The 9,265-nt window shown below is 42.7% G+C and overlaps 1 protein-coding gene across 5 annotated transcripts in view; it reads right to left on the reverse strand.

Moving 5' to 3' along the window:
- sgms2a (sphingomyelin synthase 2a) overlaps positions 1-5,037 on the reverse strand; it is a 78,290-nt gene extending 73,253 nt beyond the window's left edge. For 2 of the 5 annotated variants that reach the window (XM_060851558.1, XM_060851561.1), the window contains exons 1-2: positions 4,955-5,037; positions 4,322-4,449 (exon numbers count right to left, since the gene is read on the reverse strand). The gene's annotated coding sequence lies outside the window, so the exon portion shown is untranslated. Of the gene's footprint in view, positions 1-4,321; positions 4,457-4,954 lie in introns of all 5 variants that reach the window. The other 3 variants (XM_060851562.1, XM_060851559.1, XM_060851563.1) reach the window with 3 other exon arrangements.
- Between the last annotated feature and the right edge of the window lie 4,228 nt (positions 5,038-9,265).

The following is a 9,265-nucleotide window of genomic DNA, read 5'->3' on the forward strand; positions in this document are numbered from 1 at the left end:
TATTTCAGTATCTCGGCCAATATTCCTCCATTAGCCAACTCCATGCACAAATGTACATTTACCTTGTTCCTTCAAGGGAATATATCATAAGCTACTTTATAAAAGTGATACATCTGAGCCATACAAGATGATTTTAGAAGGATAAATCTTGGAAAAAGAGGTAGGTTTTAAAGATCATCTGGTAGGACTAGAAAGATAGAGAAGTTTAAGAAAGGAATGCCAGACCTCCATGGACCCAAGGAGCTAAAGACAGTCACCAGTGGTGGAGTATAATCTTTTCGTCTGCACTGTCCACAGGGGTGGTACCAGGGGACTGGAGAGTGGAGAATGTTGTGCTCCTGTTCAAAAAAGGGCATAGGGATAACCCTGGGAATTACAGACCAGTTAGAATTACTTCGGTGGTAGGCAAAGTAACGGAAAGGGTACTGAGGGATAGGATTTATGAGTATCTGGAAAGACACTGCTTGATTAGGGATAGCCAGCACGGATTTGAGAGGGGTAGGTCTTGCCTTACAAATCTTATTGAATTCTTTGAGGAGGTGACCAAGCATGTGGATGAGGGTAGAGCAGTGGATGTAGTGTACATGGATTTTAGTAAGGCATTTGATAAGGTTCCCCATGGTAGGCTTATGTGGAAAGTCAGTAGGCATGGGATAGTGGGAAATTTGGCCAGTTGGATAGAGAACTGGTTAACTGGTCGAAGTCAGAGAGTGGTGGTAGATGGTAAATATTCAGCCTGGAGCCCAGTTACAAGTGGAGTTCCGCAGGGATCAGTTCTAGGTCCTCTGCTGTTTGTAATGCTTATTAATGACTTGGAAGAGGGAGTCGAAGGGTGGGTCAGTAAATTTGCAGATGATACGAAGATTGGTGGAGTTGTGGATAGTGAAGAGTTGTGGATAGTGACAACAGTGCAGCTGTTGTCGGCTGCAAAGGGACTTAGATATGATGCAGAGCTGGGATGAGGAGTGGCAGATGGAGTTCAATCCTGTCAAGTGTGAGGTTGTCCATTTTGGAAGGACAAATAAGAATGCGGAATACAGGGTTAACGGTAGGGTTCTTAGTAAAGTGGAGGAGCAGAGGGATCTTGGGATCTATGTTCATAGCACTTTGAAAGTTGCCACTCAGGTGGATAGAGCTTGTAAGAAGGCCTATGGCGTAGTAGCCTTCATTAGCAGAGGGATTGAATTCAAGAGTCGTGAGGTGATGTTGCAGCTGTACAGGACCTTGGTACGGCCACATTTGGAGTACTGTGGGCAGTTCTGGTCGCCACACTTTAGGAAAGATGTGGAAGCTTTGGAGAGGGTGCAGAGGAGATTTACCAGGATGTTGCCTGGAATGGAGAATAGGTTGTACGAGGATAGGTTGAGAGTGCTAGACCTTTTCTCATTGGAATGGCAAAGGATGAGGGGTGACTTGATAGAGGTTTGTAAGATGATCAGGGAAATAGATGGAGTAGACAGTCAGACACTTTTTCCCCCAGGTACAGATTGTTACAAGGGGACATAAATTTAAGGTGAAGGGTGGAAGGTATGGGGGGGGGGGGCGGGGAGTCAGGGGTAGGTTCTTTACCCAGAGAGTGGTGGGGACATGGAATGCGCTGCCTGTGGGAGTGGCAGAGTCAGAATCATTGGTGACCTTTAAGCAGCAATTGGATAGGTGCTTAAGCTAGAACAAATGTTCGGCACAACATCGTGGGCCGAAGGGCCTGTTCTGTGCTGTATTGTTCTATCTACAATTCATGGTTTTCTCACTCACTTTAAGGAACTTGATTATTTTGTGACGGAGGGTGGCTGATTGGAGGTCAAATTTCTGGTATTCTTAGCACAGACTGTTAGAGTCTAAGAATTTGGTAAAAATTACCTTTCTTTAAAATTCTACTATTTAAACGCTTAGGCTTAACACAAAGTTCAACATGGTTTTTTGCAGAGTTTATTATGTGATTCCCTTACATCGCTATTTGAGTATTAACCCTTTACTTATAATTATGGCTCAGTTATGGCAGAAACCAAAAGTTGCACTCCACTTTCAGACATTGCGGTTGAGAGTATATGCTGAATCATTGTCAGTCAGCTCTCAAGTCAAGTGAGATTTCCAAAGTGCACAATGTTTTTAAATTGTACTCCTGTTTAATTGTTTGGTCACAACGTAGCATTTGAAAAATATCTGCAGATTAAACTGGTGAAGAAATGATTTGTTTAAACTCGCACCATCACATTTGCTAACCTGGGCAGCCAGTCACACAAACATGAATCACAATGCATTAAGAATTTTAATAAATGAGGCATAAAGAAACAATGGACAAAATGTTTAACTGACAGATCAGTTTCATGAGCCACCTGGCTCACTAGCTAACTTGAAGCAGTTCCAGCCATGCATGTTGCAATGAATATTTATGGGGAATTTTGTGGGTTGCACCTCAGCCGCAGCTGTAGAAAACCCTAAAGATATCTTGCAACTGCACCAGCGCAGTGAGCAGTGAGCCCACCTGAAAGCTAGTGAGGGACAGCTTCTGACCAGGTATTTCTGAACTAATTGGGTGGGGGGTGGGGGCAACAGTGGTACAATAATCAGGAACTGAATCAAGGAGCAGCCTAACAAGCAACAACTGGACAGACCAGATTTGTTGTTATTCCAGTCTTGTGAAATTTAGGCCACACAGTGTTACTTACAATATCTTCCCGAGTGCACTCACTTTTTAAAGGATCTCTTCTGGACAGTTATTAAGTCATTCATCTATTTCCAAAAACTTCAAACCCACACTAATACTAAAATAGCCAATACCTAACACTTTTGTTTCAAAGATTACTTACTTGACTTCAACAATAAAGTAATTTCCAGCCCAGTTCATGTATTTGATCAAAAATCTTCCAGTGACAAGTTACTCCCTGCTCCTTCCATTTAACTCCATTAAACCTACAATTCCCAAAGTGGTGTATAAGAGTGAAGAACAAGCAATAATTCAGCATCTTGCATGACCTCCACAACCCTAAACAATTCACAGTCAGTGAACAACTTTTGAAATGTGGTTACTGTTGTAATGGAGACAATCCCAACAGGTCATTTTTTAATTATTCTCTTGCGGATCATGGGCATCACTGACTGAGCCAGTGTTTATTGCCTGTCCCTAGTTGTCTTTGAGATGTAGTGTGAGCTTCCTTCTACTGAAGTCTCTCTGATGTAGATAGTACCATAATGCCCTTACAGAGAATGTTCTAGGATTTTGACTCTGTGACACTGAAGGAATAGCAATATATTTCAGAGTCAAAATGGTAGGTGGCTTGGAGAGGAACTTATGGGTGGTGGTGTTCCAATGTATCTGCTACTCCTGCTCTTCTAGATGGAAGTGGTTGTGGGTTTGGAAGATGCTGAAGATAATTTTGCACGCAGTCCCACAGCAAGCACACTCAGTGAAACTTCATGAGAAATTATGTACGTACCTGGACATTATCCCTTCTCTCATGGAGACCTGGGACACATGTCTATAAAAGACAACCATAGGTGAAAGCCTAGTGGCATCATGATTTGGCTATTAATGCAGAAAGTCAACTAACGTTTTGGAGACCACTGTGGCAGATAGTGGAATTTAAGTTAAATTTAAAAATCTGGACTTAAGGGCCTAATGACCATGAAACCATTGTCAATTTTCAGGGAAAATCTAGGCAGTTCACTAACCTCTTTTAGAGAAGGTAATCTGCCATCCTTACCTGGTCTGGCCTGCATGTGACTCCAGACCCATAACAATGTGGTTGACTCTTAACTATCCTCTGGACAATTAGGAATGGGCAATAAATGCTGACCCAGCCAGAGATGCCCATATTCCATGAGCAAATTGAATTAAAAAAAAGGGCAATAGGGCCTTGAGAATTTTGAATAAACATCTTGTGGAAGAGGTAACACTTCAGGCAGTGCTACACTCCTTCAGTAGTGGTGTGTCAGCCCATACCACATGCTCCAGTCTATCGAATGAACCACCTAATCCAGAGAAATAAAATACACATTGTGCTACTGCTAATTAACAAGAGTAAAACATGGTTGGCCTTATTCTTATCTTGCCAAGAATTAGAACCTTAATTCTAAAAAAAACAATTCAATTAGCTTTATCAACTCTCTCAGCTGCTTGTCCTGTAGGTTCCCAGCTCCTGGCTCAGATTTAATCTAACCCAGAACGTGTACAGCCCGCTATTCGGAAGTAGAATCAATCACCGCTCCCAAATCCACGTTGGACTCAGAAGTAAACCTGGTCAATAGTTGGGGGGCAAAGGTTAGTTGGAACTCAGCACGTAGGCATCAAGAGCAGGCACAAGAAACGTTGTGTTCTTACCCAGTACCTCAAACCCGACGACCTCTTCACCTTTAACACCAACATCAGTTGCTCCTACCAGTGACTAACTGGGTTTGTACGAAAAAGGGTATCACGACCGGTATCATTCAGGAGTCACAGGGGAATGCCTATGGACTCGGAGAGGAACAAACACAGGAATAAACACACCAGTATTGAGGAAAATAGAGTAATTACATTCTGTCACTAAAAATAAACTCCAGCATGGAAATAAACACACTGCCAGCTTTGATCAGGGAAGCAGCCGCTGAGAGTAGGAAACAACAGAAAACTTCATTCTAACTTTGATAATCTGCATTTCTACACCCCACACCCACTGTCAGGATCTCCCAGTGTCTTAATTCAACACACAACTTTGCAGTGAGTCGCCTTTCAACAGCTCCTCTCTCCTACAAACAGTTCCCTTCCATACCAACTTTATCCAAAACAGCTCGGTCAGAGTCCCTCTGAATCACACTCCCAGGTAGACCAGGTCTTCAGAGCTGCTTCTCACTTAAATCCGGTGTTAAGACACAAAAGCTGTGCCATCATTATCCAGACAGTACCCCATTCCCCGCTGGAACAGAGTCGTTATAATTCCCGCAAAACTTCGGGAAGTGCTGAAAAGCCCCTTACCACAGCTGGGACCACTCAGGCCCCTGGACTGTGAGTCCCCTCCTCTATGTGCTGTGCTAGGACAGGTCTGCTTATGGTGAACGGCGCAACTCTGGATTAAACCCAGTGTAGAGGCTCCACCTTCAGCCCAGTCTACATAAGAACCCCTCCCACAAACACTCTTCACGGTTAAAACTACACACTTTAGAACTAGTTTCATTTTCCTTTTCACCTCACAAACTCTCTGCTCCTCTTATGTGTGTGTTTTAAACTAAAACATTTTAATCTTGTACACATAATGCAGAAATGATAAAGAAAACTGGTTTACCTCCCCAGAATTTAAAGTGAATTTAGATTCACAACAAATTATCTGACTTCTGCGGTTGGGGTACAATTCCGATTGTGAGGTCAGACGTGTAACCCAAAACACTATAAATCGATTGTTGTATTGTGAGGAGCTGTTGACATTTCTTATAAAAGTAGAAAATTTAGATTTGAAGCAATGTTACTCTCTCGACACTGTGAGAGTGCCTTTAAGTGGATTGGGGACGATCAGTTTTTCCACAAAAGACAAAGATTAAAAAGATCATTTAGTCCCTCAGAATACTGTGCTCCAGACTCTACTCCCCATTTCAGTATGCAATGCTCTAGGGGGAGTTTGCCTCCATGTAATATATGGCATGCATTTATATCCCATCTTCCATGATTCATGAAAATCCAGAAACTCTCCCCAGTCAGGGATGTGCTTTTGAGGCTGAGTCAATTTGTGCAACTGTCCTACTTCTGCATCCATTCCCCATTTCCCAATAGGATTCGGTCTGTCTGAATCTGTCTTCTTTTCCAACCCATGCATATCAAATTTAAAATTGATATTCTGCATTCACCTTAATGTGTCTTGGGGCGACAACGTTTCACCAGTTACCATGAACACAAAAGGAAAGCCCCTCAGATTTGGCTCCAATGTAAGTATGTTCCTAAAAGCTAGCATTTACTTGCCAGTACTTTCTGTCTCTCTTTGCCTTCACTGCCCAGCTGATGCAGCCAACTGCTGACACCTTATACAGGGAGGCTGGCCAGTGAGTGTCAGCAGGTGTTGACAATAGGGAGCATCACAGCCTCATGGTGTCCTGTTCCCCATAGACACTCACAGGTCACTGGACATCAGCTTTCAACCCTCCTAGGCCCATAGTTACGCCAGACCAACAACTACCAAATGCAGATAAATTCCAATAGTTCATCGCAACGTAGGAACTTTTATCAGGAAGGGATGTTTGTCTGAAAGATTCAGTTCAACAGTGCATTTAACAATCAAAGTTGATAAAATATCTGTAAAACATAGGTTCAGCCTCAACTGGTGCTGTATCCAGTGCTGGCCAGTTCACTTTAGGAAGAATGTAAAGGCATGAGGAAGGGTGTGGATAAGATCGAGCATTGGTTGGAGTTGCTGGGACTGTGCACCTTGAAGAAGAGAAGATTAACAGGAGGCTCGACAGTGTTCATAACTGTGAGGAAGCTGTTCAGAATAGATGGGGAGAAACTGTTTCCATTAGCAGAAAAGTACAAAACCAGAAGGTATGGGCCGTGTTCCGCATGGATTTCCTCCGGGTACTCTGATTTCCTCCCGCAGTCCAAAGGTGTTCAAGTTGCATAGATTGGCCATGCTAAATTACCCATAGTGCCCAGGGATGTGCAGTTTAGAGGATTAAACATGGGAAATGCAGGGTTGTGGGGATGGGGTGGGGATGGGGTGGGTCTGGGTGGGATGCTCTTTGGAGGGTATGGACCCAATGGGTCTTCCACACTGTGGGGAATCTATGATTCTATAAAGTGATTGGCAGAAACTCTTTTTTGCATGTTGTGTGCTTCACAGTGCTGTAGAAGAAGATTCAATCAGGGCCTTGTAAACACAACTTGGAAATTATCTGAAGGGAAGGTTTTGCAGGTCAATGGGGAAAAGGCAGTAATATGGGGCTACTACTGACACAATGGATTGAATGGCCTTCTGTAAGTGGTCAATGATTTTATGAAAACACTTGGTGTACAGTACTGAATAGGTGCTAGTCACAGTTCAGACTTGCCTCTCAATCAGAGGTTCAAGGATTCAGAGATTTGAGCTCCTAACTGAAGTTGACCATGCAGTGCAGTATTGAGGGATTGCATTGTTGGGGAGTGCCTTCTATGACACAAAATGGAGAACCGATCTGGTTTCTCTGGTATTATAAAACATCCCACAGCATTAGTCAAAGATCAACTGAGTGATTTCATGGAACATAGAACAGTACAGCACAGAACAGGCCCTTCAGCCCACGATGTTGTGCTGACCACTGATCCTCATGTATGCACCCTCAAATGTCTGTGACCATATGCATGTCCAGTAGTCTCTTAAATGTCCCCAATGACCCTGCCTCCACAACTGCTGCTGGCAACGCATCCCATACTCTCACAACTCTCTGTGTAAAGAACCCGCCTCTGACATCTCCTCTACTTTTCTCCAAGGGGTCAAAACTATGACCCTTTGTGTTAGTCATTTCTGCCCTGGGAAATAGTCTCTGGCTATTGACTCTATCTATGCCTCTGATAGATTTCTCTCTGATTTCTCCCTATAGCCTGGAATTGACACTGTCAAAGGAATGAATTGGTTACAATCACTTGGCTGACTTTGAGAATTTGCTGTAAGCAAATTGCATTACCCACATTGACCACAATCAAAGCGCTTGATTGATTACAAAATGCTTTGGCATATCCAAAGGTCATGAAAGGTCATTCTGTCTACAAATGCTTGCTAGAAATGGAGCAATCGCTTGCATTTTCTTTCCTTGAAGCATTAGTTGAGAGTCCTTCCTTTCTGTCTACAAGCTACTTTCACTTGTAAATATACTCACCAGGATTCATAGAACTCTATGAACAATAGTACTGGCCTTATCAGAAACCTTGTAAACAGGGCTTGGACATTTACTCACGTTGCAAAAATGACACAAAAATGGAGTACATTCAAGCAATCCAGCTGAGCTTGGGAGTTCACAGTTCCTCATGATTTCTCCATGGCAACTCCAAATCGCTCAGAATGAAATTACCCTCAAATCAGCACCCTTTTCTCCTGCAATCTAAATTGGTATGCTCCTTTGGAAGTTTGGCATTCTTGTGCTCCTCTGAAGGCATGAAATAAGAAAAGCTTCAGTAACAACTCTTCAGCAGGATGCACTTAAAATCTTTCTTGATTCGGTGCACAATTGATTATACGTGTTTTCATCTCGATATCACTAAAATTGAAAGAGGGAAAGTATGTAGAGAATTGGTTTTAGTGTTGTGTGGCTATCACAGCAATCGGAGTTTACACCATTGTCCTTAGCCAGGAACTGTAAAGGTAGCATGTAAGAAGGCCTTTGCACAATGGATTGAACAAATATACACAGAGTTTTGTAAATTGCAACTTTGTGAAGTAGCAATTTCTCAACCATGTTCAGCCTGATTAAACTGCTGAAGTGATGTAGTAAGATACATAACAGAAATGAGCAGGCAGTGAAATTATTAGAGGTTTCCTCTGCTCTTGTGAATTCAAGGAACGTGCACTCATAGCTGAAAATATGACTACTTTTCCAGGAAAACTAGAAAATAGACTATTATTCAATTGGAGTGAGGCTACAGTAGGCTGTAGTATGGTTGGGGCGGCACGATGGCCTCATAGCGCCAGGGACCCGTGTTTGATTCCTGCGTTGGGAGACTGTCTGTGTGGAGTTTGCACATTTTCCTTGTGTCTGCGTGGGTTTCCTCCCACAATCCAGAGGTGTGCAGGTTAGGTGAATTGGCTATGCTCACCCATAGTGTTCTGGGATGTGTAGGTGAGGTGTATTAGTGTGGGATAAATGTCTGGGTGGGTTACTCTTTGGAGAGTCAAAGTGGACTTGTTGAGCCAAAGTGCCTGTTTCCATACTGTAGGAATCAATTCTTATGTAGTAGGAAGATCTGGGTGTCTTTGTACAGAAATGGCAAAATATTATCTTGCAGACAGAACAAGTAATTAGGAAGGAAAATTGATGTTTAATGGAATGGAATAGTTAAATGGAGTAGATGTACAAAGCATTGCTAAGGTCATACTGAGAGTACTACACACAGTTTTAGTCTCCTTGGTTAAGGAGTGATAGACTGCCATTGGAAGCAGTTCAGAGAAGGTTTACTTACCCCTGGGATGAAGAAATATCTTTTGATGAAAGTTTGAGCAAGTTGATATTATACAAACAGGAAATAGAAGTGTGAGAAGGGATCTTATGGAAACATATAAGATTTTGAGGGGTTGGACAGCGATAAACTGAGCAAACATTTCTTCTTAAGAAG

This window comes from Hemiscyllium ocellatum, chromosome 36, assembly GCF_020745735.1.
Source record: "Hemiscyllium ocellatum isolate sHemOce1 chromosome 36, sHemOce1.pat.X.cur, whole genome shotgun sequence".
Taxonomy (NCBI): Eukaryota; Metazoa; Chordata; class Chondrichthyes; order Orectolobiformes; family Hemiscylliidae; genus Hemiscyllium; species Hemiscyllium ocellatum.